Source organism: Petaurus breviceps, unplaced genomic scaffold (genome assembly GCF_028583685.1).
Source record: "Petaurus breviceps papuanus isolate PSGF00001 unplaced genomic scaffold, PetGlider_PUasm1.0 90897, whole genome shotgun sequence".
NCBI lineage: Eukaryota > Metazoa > Chordata > Mammalia > Diprotodontia > Petauridae > Petaurus > Petaurus breviceps.
In genome coordinates, this window is record NW_027187374.1 from 705800 (window position 1) to 724485 (window position 18686).

Sequence of the window (18686 nt, forward strand, 5' to 3'; positions counted from 1 at the left end):
ATGAAAAAAGCTTTATTCTTCTTTAGAGATCAGGCTCTTCAAGGATTGAACATGGTTTACCTGAGTACAAAATCAGGGCTCCTTATTGGGAGAGGGTACCCTAGGCCACTTATACTGTACATAGAAACTTATACTGTACATAAAAAAGGAACCTTATCCACAATAAGGTATTAAGGACTTATAATAAATATTACCCCTCCCAAAGGGAAATTCTTGGTCATTTGAACATTATATCTCCTCCTATACTCAATAGAATGTTTTGAACATAGTAGGTGTTTTAATACATATTTGAAAGGTTGAATTGTATTAGGTAGATATATTTGTAGGACTTCTTGTTTGGGGGGAGTCCAGGGAAAGAAGACAGATGCAACATTTTTCTAGGAAACAAAGTAAAAAGATCACAAGATAAAAACCAAGAAGTTTACAAACAAAGGTGTTACCTTGGTTAAGTTACTTAACTTTTTTGAGGCTTAGCTCCTTCTTCTGTAAAGGGAGGGTTGAAATGAATTCCATTATTCTAATTTAAGTTTCATTAAGACACTCTTATTTACATGCTTTGCACAATTTTGTTGGGCCCAGAAGAATAAAAGAATCTGAGGATAGAAGGGCTATCTAATATAACTCAGGTCTGAATAAAAGAGCCTCTTGACAAACACCTGAAAATATCTTTGTTTTTAAGACTTCCAGTAAATAATTTTATTTTTTTCGTGTTTTTTTTCAACAACATGACTTATATGGATATATATTTTGTATGCCTGAACATGTGTAATCTATATCAAATTGCTGACCATCTCAGGAAAGGGGGAAGTAAGGAAGAGAGGCAGAAAATTTGGAATGCAATTAAAAAAAATTAATGTTGAAAATTGTCTTTACATGTAATTGGGGAAAAAAATTTTTTTTCCATGTTTCAAATGCTTTATTAACTTCTGATTTACATCATTCATTTCTGACAGATTTTAAGTTACAAATTTTCTCCCCGTTTTTCCCCCACCCACAGCAGTCCCACAGGATATCCCCTCCTCCAATCTGCTCTCTCCCATATCTTCTCCCATACCCCCTGAGACTTTTCCAATAGGGCATGGTGGATCTCTATGCCCCAGTGTCTGTATATCTTCTTTCCCAATTACATATAAGATAGTATTAATAATAGTATATATTTATATATAATTTTAAACATTTGATTTTAAAACTTTGAATTCCAGATTCATTCCTTTCCTCCCTTGTCACCTACCCTTACTGGGAAGATAAGCAGTTCAGTATAGATTGTACATGTGTAGCTAATGTAAAACATTAACATAGGAGATATATTGTAAAAGACTGACTATATTTCCCTCCCTCCTATCCCACCACCCACTTGTTCACTTTTCAGAAGTGAATGCTTCCAACTTCCCTCCCCCCCAGCCTACCCTCCCTTCTATCATCCACCCTCTCATCCCCTTCCTCCTACTCTCCTGTAGGGTGAGATACCCTATTTAGTGTGTATGTCATTCCCTCCCTGAGCCAAAGTCAGTGAGAATAAGGTTGACCCAATCCCTTTTGCCTTCTTATTCTTCCCCTCCATTGTAACCCTTTACCCTTGGCTCTTTCTGTTCCCTTCAACTATTTTCATACTTAGAAAAGTTTCATCAGTTACAGTTATCATTTTTCCATGAAGGAATGTTAATAGTTCAACTTTCATCAGTGGCTTATGATTTCTTTTCCCTGTTTACCTTCTCAAGTTTCTCTTGCTTCTTGTATCTGGATGTCAAATTTTCTATTCAACTCTGTTTTTTTCATCAAGAATGCTTGAAAGTGACTTCCTTTTGCGGGTTGGCGGGGCGTGAGGCAGCAGCACCATGAAGGCCTCGGGCACCCTGAGAGAGTATAAGGTAGTTGGGCGCTGCCTGCCCACTCCCAAGAGTCCAGTGCCGCCTCTTTATCGCATGCGGATCTTTGCTCCTAATCATGTGGTAGCGAAGTCCCGGTTCTGGTTACTTCGTTTCCCAGCTGAAAAAGATGAAGAAGTCTTCTGGAGAAATCGTATACTGCGGACAGGTCTTTGAAAAGTCCCCTCTTAGAGTGAAGAACTTTGGCATCTGGCTGCGTTATGATTCCAGGAGTGGGACCCACAACATGTACAGGGAGTACAGGGACCTGACCACTGCTGGTGCCGTCACTCAGTGCTACCGAGATATGGGAGCCCGTCACCGTGCCCGGGCCCACTCCATCCAGATCATGAAAGTGGAAGAAATTCCTGCCAGCAAATGCCGTCGGCCTGCAGTCAAGCAGTTCACGACTCCAAAATCAAGTTCCCTCTGCCCCACAGAGTTCTGCGTCGCCAGCACAAGCCACGCTTTACTACCAAGAGGCCCAACACCTTCTTCTGAGATTAGAGACAATGAGGCACCTGTTTGGTTTAAATAAATTTCTCAATTGGAAATCCAAAAAAAAAAAAAGAATGCTTGAAAGTCCTCTATTCCACTGAATGACCATATTTCCCCCTGAAAGATGATACTCCGTTTTGCTGGGTAGGTGATTCTTGGTTTTAATCCCAGATCCTTTGACCTCTGGAATATCGTATTCCAGGCCCTTCGATCCCTCAGTGTAGAAGCTTCCAGATCCTGGGTTATACTGATTGTGTTTCCACAATATTCAAATTGTTTCTTCCTGACTGCTCATAATATTCTCTCCTTGATCTGGGAATTCTGGAACCTGGCTATAATATTCCTAGGAGTTTTCTTTTTGAGATCTTTTTCAGGGAGTGATCGGTGGATTCTTTCAACCTCTATTTTGCCTTCTGGTTCTAAAACATCAGGGCAATTTTCCTTGAGAATTTCTTGGAGGATGATTTCTAGGTTCTTTCCCTGATCATGGCTTTCAGGTAGTCCAATAATTTTTAAATTATCACTCCTGGATCTATTTTCCAGGTCAGTGGTTTTTCCCATGAGATATTTCACATTGCCTTCTATTCTTTCATTTGTTTGGATCTGTTTAACATCATCTTGATTTCTGTTAAAGTCACTAGCTTCCCTTTGCTCCATTCTAAATCTGAGGGAATGATTTTCCTCATTGAGCTTTTGAGCTTCTTTTTCCATCTGGCAAATTTGTCTTTTTAAGGCATTCCTCTCCTCATTGGCTTTTTGAGCCTCTTTTGCCAATTAAGTCAGTCTGTTTTTTAAGGTAGTATTTTCCTCAGTCAGGCTGTTGACTCTCATTTCATAATTTTCTTGCATCATTCTCATTTCTCTTCCCAATTTTTCCTCCACTTTTCTTATATACTTCCTAAGGTCCTCTATGGCCTGTAACCAGCTCATATTTTCCTTTGAAGCTTTTGGTACAGGAGTTCTGACTTCACTGTCTTCCTCCTGTTCCATGCTTTGCTCCTTTTTGTCCCCAAAATAGGAGTCTAATGTTGGAATCTTCTGTTTGTTTTGCTTCCTTTGTCTGGTCATGTCGCCCCTCAGTCACTTGATCCCTGGGCTTTTTGCCTCAGTAGGACTCTGCCACCACACAGGGGTGTTTTCATCCCAAACGCTGGGGTTTTCTCAAGTGCCGGAGGTTTTAGTTGGGTGCCATCTCTGAGGCCTCCACATGCTCTGGCAAGCTGGTCACACACCCTAGGACCTCCACCCTAGACTGCAATCCAGATCCAAGCAGGTTAAAGCAAGAGCAATTACCCCTCAGACTGGTGCTTGGTCCCCCTACACTCTGCAGGCCAGGAGCTGAAGCTGCAACATGGCACCGGCAGCATCTCAGAGGCTTCTCTCCCTGGGGGCAAAAGCTGACACACTCCCACTTACTGGGTCCCAGAGTCCAGACTCCACTGACCTCTCACTTTGCCCTTAGCATCTGTGTGTTGATGAATCTGGAAATGGCCACAGCTGCTAGTGATCTGGAGTCCCTCCAGCTGGCGGCTGGTCAGGCCCACCCTGGCACTAAAACCTCAGCTTGGGAATGATTGGGCTCAGTTTGACACAGGCTCCTAGAGCACTGTGCTGGCCACTTGCTACAGGCCTGCCGGGCTGTCCTCAGCAGGAGGTTAGCTTCTCTGTGTCATTTTGTGGGTTCTGCAGCTCTAAAGTTTGTGTAGAGTCCCCTTTTACATGGATTGGGGAAGGTGGAAGCCAGGAGCCGCAGGGAGGACCTGCTTCTACTCTGTCATCTTGACTCGCCCACCCCGAAAAACAACAAATCCTTTTAATAAAAGAATTTATTTTGTAAAACTTTTTGACTCAGTCAAAAGGTGGCACCAAAGGACCTAGAAGGCCACATGTGACCTCGGGGCCACAGGTTCTCCACCGCTGCCTTGCTAAAATATGCCACTAAGAACTGAGCACAATACTTCCGATGTGGTCTGACCGAGGCATAACAGTCACCTCCATTGTCTGGATCTGGACATTACACTTTCCTTAATGCAATTTAAGATTACATAAGAATTCTTGTCTGCCGAATCACTTTATTTACTTATACTGGTATACTTCAGCATACATTGTTTCCCATTTCATCAGTCTCCTCAACACCATCTCAGCTGCACAAGCGGATGGTCATACTCTTGATCTTGTTATCACCCACAAGGGTTTCCCTTCCTTAAACAGCAATTCTGATCTTTTCTCCCCCTGCAATTTCTTATCACTCATCATTCCCTATGCCTCTCTCCTAAACTTGTTCCTAGTCCTCATGCTTATCTGTCATCATGGCTCAGCTAGAAGCAGGCTTCCTTACCTCCTCTTCCAACTGGAGTATTGGCATCAGCTGAGCACATTGATGTCCTTGGTGCAGGGCAGGCACATTAATACTTTCAAAATTGTTTTCCTTTATAATGTTGAGGCATGGTATAAATTATCCTGGTTCAGGGTTAGGGAAAGCTGCAACCTCGAGGCCACATGTGGCCCTCTAAGTACTCTAGGTCTGCTGCACTTGAGGACCTAGAGGGCCACATGTGGCCTTGAGGCTGCAGCTTCCCCAACCCTGTCCTGGTTCTTCTCACTTCTTATTTTATTCTGTCATCATTTATATAAGGCTTCCTTCTCTGAATTTGTCCCTTATGTCATTTCTTAAAGTATAATAATATTCCATTATATTATATACAACAATTTACTCAGCCATATTCCAATTGATGAGTATCCCCTTTATTTCCAGATCTTTGCCACAATAAAAGTGATGCTATAAACATTATTGTGCATAAAGATTCTTTCCCTCTTTTTTTGAACTCTTTGGGGTATATGCTTATTAGGGGTGTTGCTGAATCTAACTATGTACATTTTAACGACTTTGGGAGTATAGTTCCAAACTGTTCTACAGAAAGACTGACCAATTCACAGAGCATGTGCCTATTTTGCCACATCTCTAATAGCAATCACCGTTTTCCTTTTGGCATCTTTGCCAGTATGTTTGGTATGAGGTAGAACCTGAGTACTGTTGTATTAATTTGCCTTTCTGTAATTAATAGTGATTTTGTGTGTTTTTGCTATAGTTGTAGAAAGCATACATACCTTCTTTTGAGAACTGCCTGTTCATGTCCTTTGACTGTTTATCTACTGGAGAATGACTTGTTTTTATCTATTTGAATCAATTCCTTATTTACCTTGGAAAGCAGTCCTTTTACCTTCAAGGATTTCTCCTCTCATTTAACTGTTCCCCTTTCCTTTTAACTGAATTGCTTTTGTTTATGTAGAAACTTTTTAATCTTGTTTATTCAAATTTCTATGATCCTCTCTAGTTTTTGTTTGATCATGAACTTGTCTCTAATCTTTAGTTGTGAAAGATATATTCTTCCCTGCTCCTGTGATTTGTTTATGATGTAACCTTATATATTTAAGAAATGTGTCCATTTGGAATTGTGTTGTCATTGTTATTGTTGTTGTTGTTGAATCATTTCAGTCATGTCCAATTCTTTGGGGCATTTCTGGTTTTTCTTAGCAAAGATACTGGGGTGGTATGCCATTTCCTTCTCTAGCTCATTTTACAGATGAGGAACTGAGGCAAACAAAGTTAAATAACTTGCCCACAGTCATGCAACTAGTAAGATACTTATCTCAGGTCAGATTTGAACTCAGGAAGATTAGTCTTCCTGATACCAAGCCCACTGCTGCACCTAATTGCCTCCAGTTGTGGTATGTCTTGTGAACATTGGCCTATCTAATTTCTGTCAGACTAATTTCCAGCTTTCCAACGGTTTTTTTTTTTTGTCAAATAGGGAGTCCTTATGTCAATAACTGGGATCTTTTGAGTTTATCAAACACTATGTCACAATGTTTGTCATGTTGTATACCCAATCTTTTCCACTCACTGACTTTTCTGTTTTTTAGCCAATAATAAATAGTTTTAATGATTACTGCATTGTAATATAGTATGTGATTTGGTTGGTCCCTTTCTTCCCATTTTTTTCATCACTTACCCTGCAACCAGTCTATGTCACTATGAGACTAGGTTTGACTATATAATAGAAACCCATGATTAAGTAGGAGGAGCAGATTCTTTCCATACCATACCTTTCTCCTTCAACGAGTCCTTCACAGGAATTATGACCTTCCCTAGCTGTACTCCCCTCCACCTGAGAGGACAGAGTTTTCTGCCATGGCACCCCTATTTTAAATCACGCTTGCCTGTGGTTTAACAATAATAACTATTTTTAAATGTGGTATTGAATTGGTCTGAGTCTGCTTAGGTCATTTCTCTACTATCTTAGGACCTTAAAAATGAATCATCAAAACATAAGAATCTCTTTAAGTTTAGAACTGTTAAGTAAGGCTTTTCTTCTGGCTGTTAGCAAGAAAGTCCAGGTTCTCTTTAAAGGACCTTGAGTGGGGTGGGGGGAGAACTTTGGGAAGAAGCAGACATATAGAGAAGTCAGCCTGGTGAATGTCCCTGATTTCTAGCTTGTGTCAATAGAGATTTCAGGGAATTTTCCCCTTTAGTGAGATCAGGGGCTCTTTATCTCTCTCTCAGCTTATCTGAGATATCCAGCTTCTACTGGGAGAGGTCATTCACTGTGTATTATTTGGAATATTTTACTTTAGAGGTCAAAAGGGGAGTCACTGGAATTTACTGAGTAGAGGGCAACATGATCATACCCATACTTTTGGGATATTACTTTGGTAGTAGTGTGGAGGATGGTCTGGAAAGGTGAGGGAGTGGAGGTTAGGAGAGTATTAGAGTAGTAAAGATGAAAGGCCTGGGATGGAAGCATCCATTTCAGGGAGGTGCTAAAATTCTTGGAAACTGAAATTGTTGATTGAAAGCTTCAGACCATTTCCTTCTAGCTGATGCAGAACTTTCATCCATACTTTCCTTGTGTTCTTCCTAAGGACAATAATGTCATCTTATTATGATCTAATACTTGCAGCTAGTTCATGTCTCCAACTTCTCCCTCTTAATCAGTCTTTGGAAAATGGCAGGTATCTCCAAAAGGCCTTGGGATATGTGGTCAAACTGGTAAAATTCAGGTGGGCAGAGGAAAGTTGTCTTCCATTTGCTTTCTTCTGCCATATTAATCTGGTAATAGCCACTATGAATTACAATTCTTGTGAATTACTTGTCAGGCATTCCACATTCCACTCGTGGTAAAAACACATCTATCTTCTTGTTGAGCTTCTGCCTCAACCATTCCTTCATACTTCTGGGGAAGAATGGAGAATCCTTAAGTCAATTTTTTCTGGATTCAACACTGAGAACCACTGAGTACCTAAGAGAAAATCCAAGGAACTCTGAACTCTTGGCTAGCATACTGGCCCACTTTGGTCCTTTTTGTTCAAAGTCTGGAAATTAACACAGTGGTATTTTTCCATTATTCTTCAGTACTATCATTAAGAGCCTAGGGACTAACATGTTAATTTTATGCCATTAACCATAAGGTCCTTCACGTGGTTTTGAAGTTGTTCATCACAGACAAAGGAATTTTTCTAGCTCTTTCCTAGAATCGTAGAGAATTTTCAATCACTTGTCAGGCATTTCACATTCCACTCATCAGTGAAAACACACCTGTCCTCTTGCTGAGCTTCTGTCTCAGCCATTTCTGTGCTCTTCTGGGGAAGAATGGGGAATCCTCGAATCAATTTTCTTTGGATCTGTTTTAGAAATTGAAGAGACAGTACTCTTATGATAATTGTCACCATTTGACTCTGTCCTCCTATATGCCTCAGCATAGGCTTCATAGATGGTCAAAGCATATAGTCAGTGTCCAATGCTTTGTTGACACTAACAATTTTTTTGTATTCCAAGTCACTCAGAGATTTGTGAACTTTTAAAAAAAATTAGTGAGACAACTATATTTCAATATAATTTATTTTCTTGTAATCTTATGTATTTTAATTTATGCATTTAAAAACATTTTTCTGAGAAGGAGTCCAGAAGTTTGTAATGTAATGCCAAGGAAAGGTAACTTCCCAAGGTTCAGAATACCAGCATAGGTGCTCTCCATTTTATTCAGTGACAAACCAAAAACAGAGAAGATCAAAACATGACATCATTCAAAATACAACATTTACTAAGTGTGATTAAATAATCTCCAAGTACTACCCCACCCCAGGACCTTCCATTCATTCAATATATTACAAAGTCCCTGTTCTAAATACTACTCCACCCCTAGGCTGTACCTTCATTTGGTCCATCACAAAGCCCCTCTTCTCAAATGGAGATTAGTTTCCGATCTAAGTAAAGTACATTCATTTGTTCAACCATAGAACACAAAAAGGTCAAAAGTTCCCCACCCCTGGATCACAATTGAATCTACCCCAGAGTTACAACAAGTTTAAGCACAGCACTTAATACCCAAATGGAGGTCTTTTCTTCATCTTGACAAGAGGCAAGTTCTCAGCAATCTTAGTTCCTGGGGAGACAAGGCTTAGCAAGGCCACAAGATACATTGCCAGTCTCTTCATTGATTCATCCTCTGTCTGCAGAACAGTCTTAGAACCCCTGAAAACATTAGCAAAACCCTCTCCCAGGATTTCTGTAAACATACAACAAGAAAATCCTTCTTCCGGGCTTCTGAACCAACAGAAAGGTTCCCAGACCCCTGCAACAACAGCACTGTCCTTCATCAGTGGACAGTATTCACTCTGTCTGCAGGACAGTCTCCAGACCCCTGCAACAACAGCACTGTCCTTTACCAGTGGACAGTATTCACTCTGTCTGCAGGACAGTCTCCAGACCCCTGCAACAACAGCACTGTCCTTCACCAGTGGACAGTATTCACTCTCTGTCTGCAAGACAGTCTCAGTAGCTCTGAACCAACAGAAAGGTTCCCAGACCCTGCAACAACACCACTGTCCTTCACCAGTGGACAGTATTCACTCTCTGTCTGCAGGACAGTCTCAGTAGCTCTGAACCAACAGCCAGGTTCCAGGACTTCTTCAACAGGACTGTCTTTCACCAGTGGACAAACCTGGCAAAACAACATCAAAACAGACAGACAAAGTACCAGCAAAATAGCCATGTCTCCTCAGTCCTTGGCAGCTCCGGGGGCAGGTCTCAAAAGTCCAGGGCAATTCAAAGTGGCCCTCAGCAATCCTCTAAGTCTCTCTCTGCCTCCACGAGGGTGCTGCTTCCAAAAAGTTCTTCTGCCTCTCTCTTGTCTCTCCAAATCTACGTCACCAGCTCCTCCCAGTTCAGGACTCTCTTTTTACATCAACAAGTCCATCCCACAGGTGGGATTAACAAGCTCTGGGTTTTAACACAATCAATTTGAAAACCAAGCCAATACAGGGGAATCTTTAATTGCCATTACTATCACAAAGTTTCACCAGACTGTCAAAGGGGACTATGACACACAAAAACGTTTAAGAACCCCTGTTCTAGAGGCTGTAAATGTTTTTTCTTCAAATATCTCTTATAAAATAAATGGAAAATGATGGTCACTTGTACTTCACTCTCTAGAATAGCAGTAGAATCCACATTCTCATTCTTCACCCTCACCTCTATATAAGTTTCATGAGTCCAAGTGGAAAAAACCCATCGGAAAATTTCAATTAAAGTTATGCTTATTTCTTGTGGAGACTATGGAGACTTCCTTCCTTGACTAGCCCCTCTCCTTTTTCTGAAGTTGTTTCTATTGATCTTAGCTTCTGCACCACCAGAGCTCCCTTCTCTTCATGAGATCACGTGGCCTGCATATGTCCATCTTCTCCATAGTGATAGCAGAATGAATTTCTGCCTTTTGGGTTTTTTCCTGGTGATGATATTCTTTTTGTATCAGTCTGGCATGGTCTCCATGCCTTTGCCCCATTGCCCTTCCAGATGGAGCAGGTCTGCTTTTAACAATTTTAACAAGATTTTTTAATGAGGTTCTTCAGGTGACATTGCATTTACTTGCAGTTATTCCCCTACATAGTTTCATTGAATCATGCATCGTTAGATGTTCCTAAGGTCAATTAGAGTTCCTTGTCTTTGAGAGTAAGCCTTTCACTGCACTTTATATGAATATATGTGATCTTGTATACTCATTGTCTTAATGTGTTATGTGACCAATATGACAGCTTTGCTACAGCCTCACTTATGGATGTATTCAAGTCACACTAGCCTACTACTCCTTTGGTGTCTTGTCTCAATTGTGTCATATCTTTTTTTTTTTAATCAGAAGACAGTATTACTTTCAGTATTAGTGTCTGTAGAGATCTGCTCTCTCTTGCCTAAAATTGGAATGGTAACATCCCTTTATGTTGAATGATACTGACAAACTTTGGAGGTGCCTTTTTCACCAATACTTTAGAGCTATAGAAAACCTCAATATATTTAAAATTCCTAGGTTCTGTGTTCTAGATCCCACAGATATTCAAACGAAGAATGTTTGTTTGTTGTAGTCGTTGAGTCATTCAGTCAGGTCTGACTCTTCATGACCGTAGTACACCAGGCTTTTCCATCCTTCACTATCTCTTGAAATCTGTCTAAATTCACATTTGCCTATGTAGGTTATATATACCTACACAAGTCTGTCATGGCTCACAAGGTGACATGAATAAATATCTCCTAGATAGAATCTTCTTTGTCTACATTCCTCCAATGGTTACTTTGATTCCTACCAGGAGGTCAAGAGGGAGGTTAAGGCCAGAAGCAGGCTACTTCCCTCTCCTCAGGGAGAGGGAGTACTGAACTAGGATTATATCTATCTGCCTCCCAAAATATTGTTAATCTAGGGGTTGTGATTTTTAGATTCAAGTTAAGTTTCTAATAATAATAGCTAGCATTTATATAGCACTTATCATGTACTAGACCCTATGCTAAGCACTTTATAATATTTCCTCACTTGATTCTCACAAAAGTCCTGAGAGGTAAATGCTATTATTATCCCCATTTTACAATTGACGAATCTGAGGCAGCAGGGGTTAAGTGATTTTCCCAAGGTCACACAGGTAAGTGTCCAAGTCTGAATCTGAACTCAAAACTTCCTGATTCCAGGACCAGTGTTGTGCCACTTATCTGCCCCTGTCTAGCTCCTGATCACTATTCTTTAATGGGGAAGGGGTGCTCAAGTTATGTATCTAAGGTGGTGGTGGCAGTGAGGGTGGGGACAGGGAACCTGTGGCCTCATGGCCACATGTGGCCCTCTATGTCCTCAAGTGGAGCCCTTTGACTGAATCCAAACTTTACAGAACAAATCCTCCTAATGAAAGGATTTGTTCTCTATACTTGGCCTCAATCAAAAGACTGAACCCAAGGACCTAGAAGGCCATATGTGACCTTGTAATGTTAAAGAAATTTAAAGATCTTCCATGCCCATTAATAGGCCTGGACCACATGGAGCCTGGGTCACATGGAGCCCAATGTGGGAGGAACTTGCCCAAGGAGGAGAGAGAGAGAGACAGTACAGAACAGAGAGCAGAGAGAGAGGCAGAGCAGAGAGAGAGAGAGAGAGAGAAGCAAGCTGTGAGTGGGAGGAATTGGCCCAAGGAGCAGAGAAAGAGAAGCAAGGCATAAGTGGGTAGAGGGAAGAATTTGCCTAGGGGAACTTGTTTTGTGTGGAGGCCTGACAGAAAGAAGACTTGGGACGTTAGTGCTCTCTGGATTAGTGATGAGTGCCTTGTTAAATCTTACCTCCTGGTATCCTAATGATGCCCCAAATAAATATTTTGGTTTTGCTTTTGAGGAAGAGAGTTCATTATATTTTGTGAATATACCCTGGAAATATGCATGCATATTCATAACAGCTGCTATGGATATCACAATGGTAATATATTTGGCATCACAAACAGGATTGCAAAATATAAAACCTCTTCTTGGAGATAGGAAGGCTCTGGGGAAGGAAATGGATATCCCAGGATGGGAGGATTTACCTTTTTCCTCCCTGGTGAAAGAATGGACTAAAAGATTGGGACTTTGTGAAAACTGGGAACTGAGACTTACAGAAGGGAGAACTCATAGATTTAGAAAGATGTTTGCAAGGAATACCAATAGAACTGGGGAAAGAAATGGCAGAGGTATGTAGAAGATGATGGGTGTTGTTAACAACATATCATATCATATCACATTATATGTAAAAGTAGAGACAAATTTCTGGAGGAAAAGGTTCAGCTGGAAAAGGAGTTAGCTGATTTTCATGAGAAGCTTTCTATGCTACAGCATTAGAACTTTCCTTTAGAAAAGCAAGCTAGAAAGTATTAGGTGGTAGCAGAAAAGACAACCATGAGTTTAGCTCATAAAAAGAAGAGAAAAGTTAACAAGAGGAAGGTGCATGCAACCCTTGCACGTTTGGGGCCTGACTGGAACACAGATACCTGAGAAGAAGACATGTAGGAGGAAAATAAAAGAAATTCAGATGAGGAGGCTTCTAGGAATGTGGATACTCATCCAGTACTATAAAGGAAACAGGAGAACCGGGGGAGGGCACACAGTGTTTAAGGAAGTAACTGAGGATTTTACTCAGCAAGAGGTCACAGATTCACCAAAAAAAAAAAAAATGAGGGAATCATTAGTACCTTGAATGGTGAGAACCAGTGATGAAGGGGATAGAAGGGTATAGATAGATAATGTAGATTGTTTGAAATTTATACTTATTTGTTTGAAATTTATACTTATAGTCAGAATTCCTTTATACAACAAGCTTTTAGGGATTACCATATTCAAGGAGATAACAATGGAACTGATTTGTTAGCTTTAGCTACTGAGGGATGCAATAAATAGTATCCCACTGATTCTATATGGTCTAGTGGAGATAGATCCTGGTATTCACTCAGAGATTGTATGAGAAAGTTAAAAGAAGAGGTAATGAAAACCACAATAATGGTTAGAGATGCAGATGCATATCACAGCACTCCCTTAACAGTTTCTCATAGAAATATAATGGTGAGGACTGCTCCTCCCACTTATAAACACATAATTCTGACTTTACTAATTGGGGAAATAGGGTATCCTCTTTCAGAGGTGCTTAACAAGGTTTGACAGGTGACTTAGGGGAATAGGGAAAAGATAAATTTCCTCAAGAAAGAAGAGAAAATAACCAGTGAATTCAAAGTCAGAAGAGATTAACTAGAGGAATGTTTACTGCTTTATTAAGAGCAGGGATAGATTATGGAAGAATAGATAGTATTCCAACTAACAAACTATATAGGATATACTGGGAAAGGGACTTAATATTAGATGAAATAGGGAAGTAAGAACTGGCCCTACAAATCCTCTTGAATCATTGTATCCAAGTTCATCACACCTGCAGGAAGAACAGGAAATTGGCTAAGCCCCAGATCAGATTAAAGAAGTACACAGATGTGATTACAGACCCCATATCAGTTTAACTATATACTAGAAAAATGGATCAATTACTGTAACTAAGACATTAATAGATACTGGGGCAGAGGTCTCCCTTATATATGGAAACCCTGATAAATTTAAACATGGAACACCTGTTACCATCATAGGACTGGGAGGGGCTGAAATATTAGCCAGACAAGTTAAACTAATGATGAAAAATGGGCAATTGCCTAAGAAAGAATAAACAGTGGTAATTGTATCTATTCCTGAATACATCATTGGGATAGCTATATTGAAAGGTATGACTTTAAATTTGCCTGAGGGGAGATACCAATTTGTAGTAAGAAAGATAAGAATTGATGCAGTTCTAATGGGTAAAGTAAAAATGGGCCCAGTTACTTTACCTGAAACTTCTGAAGTAATTTTAAAGCAGTATCATGTGCCAGGTGGGCAAGATGAAATTACTAATACTACTTTAAAGGGATATGTTGAGGCAAGAATGTTAGTCCCTACAACCACTCAGTGGAATAATCTTATCTGGCCAATATGAAAGTCAGATGGGATGTGGAAAATGATAATGGGTTCATGTACTCCAGAAGCACAGTTGACACTATATTTACCCTGCTTCTGGTTACTGTCTCCTTATTCTTTTTGACCTTTGTTTGTTTAACCTGTTTGCTGGATTTGTCTCCTACAGGCTTAGTGCCCTCCACCTGTAGATGACTGACTACTTAAGTTGGACGTCACCCTCTGTCCAAGACTATGATATGTCACCCTTGGACCTGGCCTTGACCAAGCTCCAGATACCAATTAAGGAACTGACCCCTAAAATGGGATCTCTCAAGGCAGGGACAGCTCTACATTCAATCTCAGAAGGAAGTATTTTAGAAGACAAGACCTTTGCCCATTACCCCAAGGGATTTTGGGTCCCATTCATTTGAGGAGAAAATTATGGTGTGCTTGTGCCCAAGCCCCCAACCTAAGATCTTGTTTTATGTGTTCATTTTGTGTTATTCCTTTTACATTGTCATGGAAGTGATGTTGATACAAGTTACCCCTAAAGTCCCATAGGTATATGTAAAGGACATGAAAAATCTTGGGGCTTAATGTAATGTTAAAGGAATTTGAAGATCTCCCCCCCCCCCCATTAATAGGTATAACACATGGAACCTGGGTCATATGGAGTCCAGTGTGGGAGAGAAAGAGCAGAACACATAGATCAGGGAGCAGAGTGCAGAGAGAGACAGAGAAAGAAGCAAGCCGTGAATGGGAGGAGTTGGCCCAAGGAGCAGAGAGAGAGAAGCAAGCTGTAAGTGGGCAGAGGAAGGAATTTGCCTAGGGAACTTGTTTGTGGGGAGGGCTGAAAGAAAGAAGATGTGGGATGTTGACACTCTCAGGCACTCATCTTGAGTACCTTTTAAATCTTATCTCCTGGTATTCTAATGATGTCCCATTGGTTTTGCCTTTGAGGAAGAGAGTTTATTATATTTTGTGAATCTACCCTGGAAATACACATGCATATTTGCTGGGCTCTCCTTCCCAGCTCCGGCCTCGTCTTACCTTATACCCGGTCTTCGGACTTCTCCGGCTTCTTGTCTCCAAGAAGAACTCACCCCCACAGAACACCCAAGGACACGGAGGTTGCCAAGTGAGGCTGCTCTTTATTCAGTTACATCTTAACAGTATGGCCATCAGAACAAAGCAGAATGGAACCGTGGGACAGAGAGAGCAGGACAGAGAGAGAGAGGGGGAGCCTCCCCTTGCTTTTTCCCTAATATCCTTATCATTCTTCTTACTGTCACATGCCATGTGGGAGCCAATCGTGCACTCTCCCGAGTGCAGGGCAAAGGAGTATGTGTTAAGAGGAGTCCGTGTTGATAAGGCACGTTCAATGCCGCATCGGCCTTTCCCAACCTGGCAAAGTCGGCTCCCACGGCCCTGTGCTCAATGCCATGTCAGCCCTTTCAGCCCCGCAGAGTCGGCCTCCACATCTCCAAGCTCCTGCCTCTCAGAGGTTATGTGCACCCCTTCTGACATCTTGTGACTGCCACAGTGTCTCTCACACTTGTGGCTCTATCACATATTCATAACGGCTGCTATGGGTATTGCATTGGTGTTACAGACCTTGAGGCCAGAGGTTCCCCACCCCTGAAGATTTGACTCTTTCCCACCAAATTTGAGCTCCATCATGAACACATGAAGCAAAAAGCACTTATCTAACAAACCCACTTATCTAAGCTTGTAGCAAAATAGAAATCAGAGAAGATATACATATCAGACTATAACAGATAATACAGAGCAAATGAGCTTTCCTATTAGAAGTGAGATATCTTCAGTGAGTAAAGTGCCAACCCCCGAGTCAGGAGGACCTGAGTTTGGTTCTGGCCTCAGACACTTAACACCCACACACAGAGAAAAAACTAGCCGTGTAACCTTGGGCAAGTTACTTAACCCCAACTGCCCTCCAAAAGCCAAAAAAAAAAAAAAAAGGAAGTGAGATGTCTTAATTCAACTGAGTACTAGCTCCTCTACTTGTCAGCTTCTTCTCAGAATTCTTCTCTCTCTCTTCAGGGACCTAAAGAGGATCTGGAACTCTGTATCTTCTTCTTTGAAGTGGGGAGTCAGAAAACCCTTCTTCCAAGTTTGAATCAAGTCCACCCCTCACAAAGGCCCAGAGATTGACTATTTTCCCACCAAAATCGAGACTCCCATGCAAATGGACCTTAAGCCATGGATTATATGTCCATATTACTGCATCTTGTCTTGGACCTGGTCATAGGTAATTTGTGAAAAAAATTCTTTCGCTTGTTTACTGTTGCTGACGTTACTGCATTTGTTTCATAGGTCAGTAAATTTTTTTATTTTAGGCTTTTTGAGTCAAGAGGTAATATTATATTGGTATTTATATAACAAGAGAGGAAATAAATTTCCACAGATTTGTTACTGATGAAGTTCAAAATATAGTAATGATGATAATAGAGTACCTTTTTTTTGGTGATACAGATCTACTAATAAGATGAATGGGATTTATATGTATGCATGTGTGTGTGTGTGAAATATTATTTCACTTAATTTACTTTCAGGGTTAGTGTTTCCCATCATTAAAATTGAGTGCAAATGTTCATCTTTTAATGCTGATCTGTAATGAAATTTTATATATTCTGTCTCTGAAAGTGTCTTTTCACCTTAGACTCTTCCAAATACTGATATCAACCTGTGAATATGTGATATGCCCAATTAGCATCATCACTTGGAAGGCATTTCTAGAACTCTATTAGAGTCTTCTCTTGATATTTCTCTTTCAGTATGTTATTACATTAGAGGTTAATTACTCCCGATTGAAGGTTAGGCAGAAACCCCTCAATTGCTCAGCTAAATGGATTTTGAGAAAAGAACTTTCGTCAAGGTCCAAAAAATGCTGCTGGAGCTGTAGTTTGGACTCAGAAGATACAAATGCTGCAAATTTCTATGAGGAGAGAGCTCTTGCTTCTTTTATATTTTGACAGCATGGGAAGTATGATAAGCAACATGACTTTAGTTGTTGCTCAAGCATTAGTTATCATTGAATTTACTTTACTAAAATATAAATGCTGTTTTACATTCTAATTTTAAGTTGAATTCCTAAAGAAATGTTGTCAAATCTACAACAAAAGCTAATTTCTAAAGCCATTCATTGTTCAATAACAGTGATTGAGGATGGTTCTTCTCATGCAGAAAAATTTCAATCCCAGATCTAAACTCAAAAAATTGTAATAAAATATTTTTCTTTTCTTTTCTTGTTTTGATATGATGGGTATGCTCTGGTAATTAAAAAAAATAAAGTTACAGTGGTGGCAATTCACATCGTACTTGAAATACTGTTGAGTTATAACGGTGTCACTGTGATTTGTAATGCACCAAACAGCAGTGCAAAGCCATGAAAGAGCCACATATATAGGTCTCAACTGCAACTGTTTGACTCTCATAATAGCCATAGACAATACATAAATGAACGGTAATAGATGTATTCCAATAACACTTTATTCAAAAATGTAAAAACCATTCTTAGCTTGCTTATAGGCTATACCAAAATAGTTGGCAGGTCAGATTTGACCCAGGGTCTGTTTGCTGATTTTTATTCTAGATGAATTTTGTTATTATTTTGTTTATTAAGTAATCCCTTGGTAATTTGGTATGGTACCAAACCTATGAATTAAATTAGGTAGTACTGTAATTTTTATTATATTGGTGGAACTTAACTATGAGCAATTAATCTCTCCAATTATTTGTCTGTCTCTTTCTTTAAAGTATTTTTGTAGTTGAATTAATATAATTTCTACATTTTTTGATGGGTAAATCCCAAAATATTTTATACTTGTGTTTCATAAATGTATATATATTTTATGTAAATAAATAAGTGTAGTAATTTTGAATAGAATTTATCTCTTTCTGTAGGGTTTTATTGATAACAAAAAGGCTTAAGATTTTTGTGGATTTATTTTATATATAACTACTTTGCTAAAATTCTAAATTATTTTAGAATTTTTATTATTTAATTTTATAATATATAATGTTACATATAATTATTTTATTTTTAATTAATTTTTAAAAATTAATTTATTTTTAATTTAATTAATTTAAAAAATTAATCCATAGGGTTCTCCAAGTAGACCATGATAAAATCTGTAAAAGTGATGCTTTTGTTTCTTCTTTGCCTAAACTTTTCTCTTCTCTTTTTATCTTATTGCTATAGTTATTATTTCTAGAACTATATAAAATAATAATGGTAATAATGGTAATTCTTATCTTACCCTTTGTCTTATTGGAATATATGCTAGCATTTCTCCATTACACATAATTCTATGGCAGAAACTGGGCATAGACCATTATCTAACACCATATACCAAAATCAAGTCTAAATGGGTGCATGATCTAGGTATAAAGGCTGATACTGTAAACAATCTCAGAAAGCAAGGAATAGTTTACCTGTCAGATTTGCGGAGAGGAGAAGACTTTATGACCAAACAAGAATTAGAGAGCATTATAAA

The 18686-nt window shown here is 39.6% G+C and overlaps 1 pseudogene; it reads left to right on the forward strand.

The window, feature by feature from the left end:
* Positions 1 to 1796: 1796 nt before the first annotated feature.
* LOC138151377 (large ribosomal subunit protein eL20 pseudogene) lies at positions 1797 to 2438 on the forward strand (annotated as a pseudogene).
* Positions 2439 to 18686: the final 16248 nt, after the last annotated feature.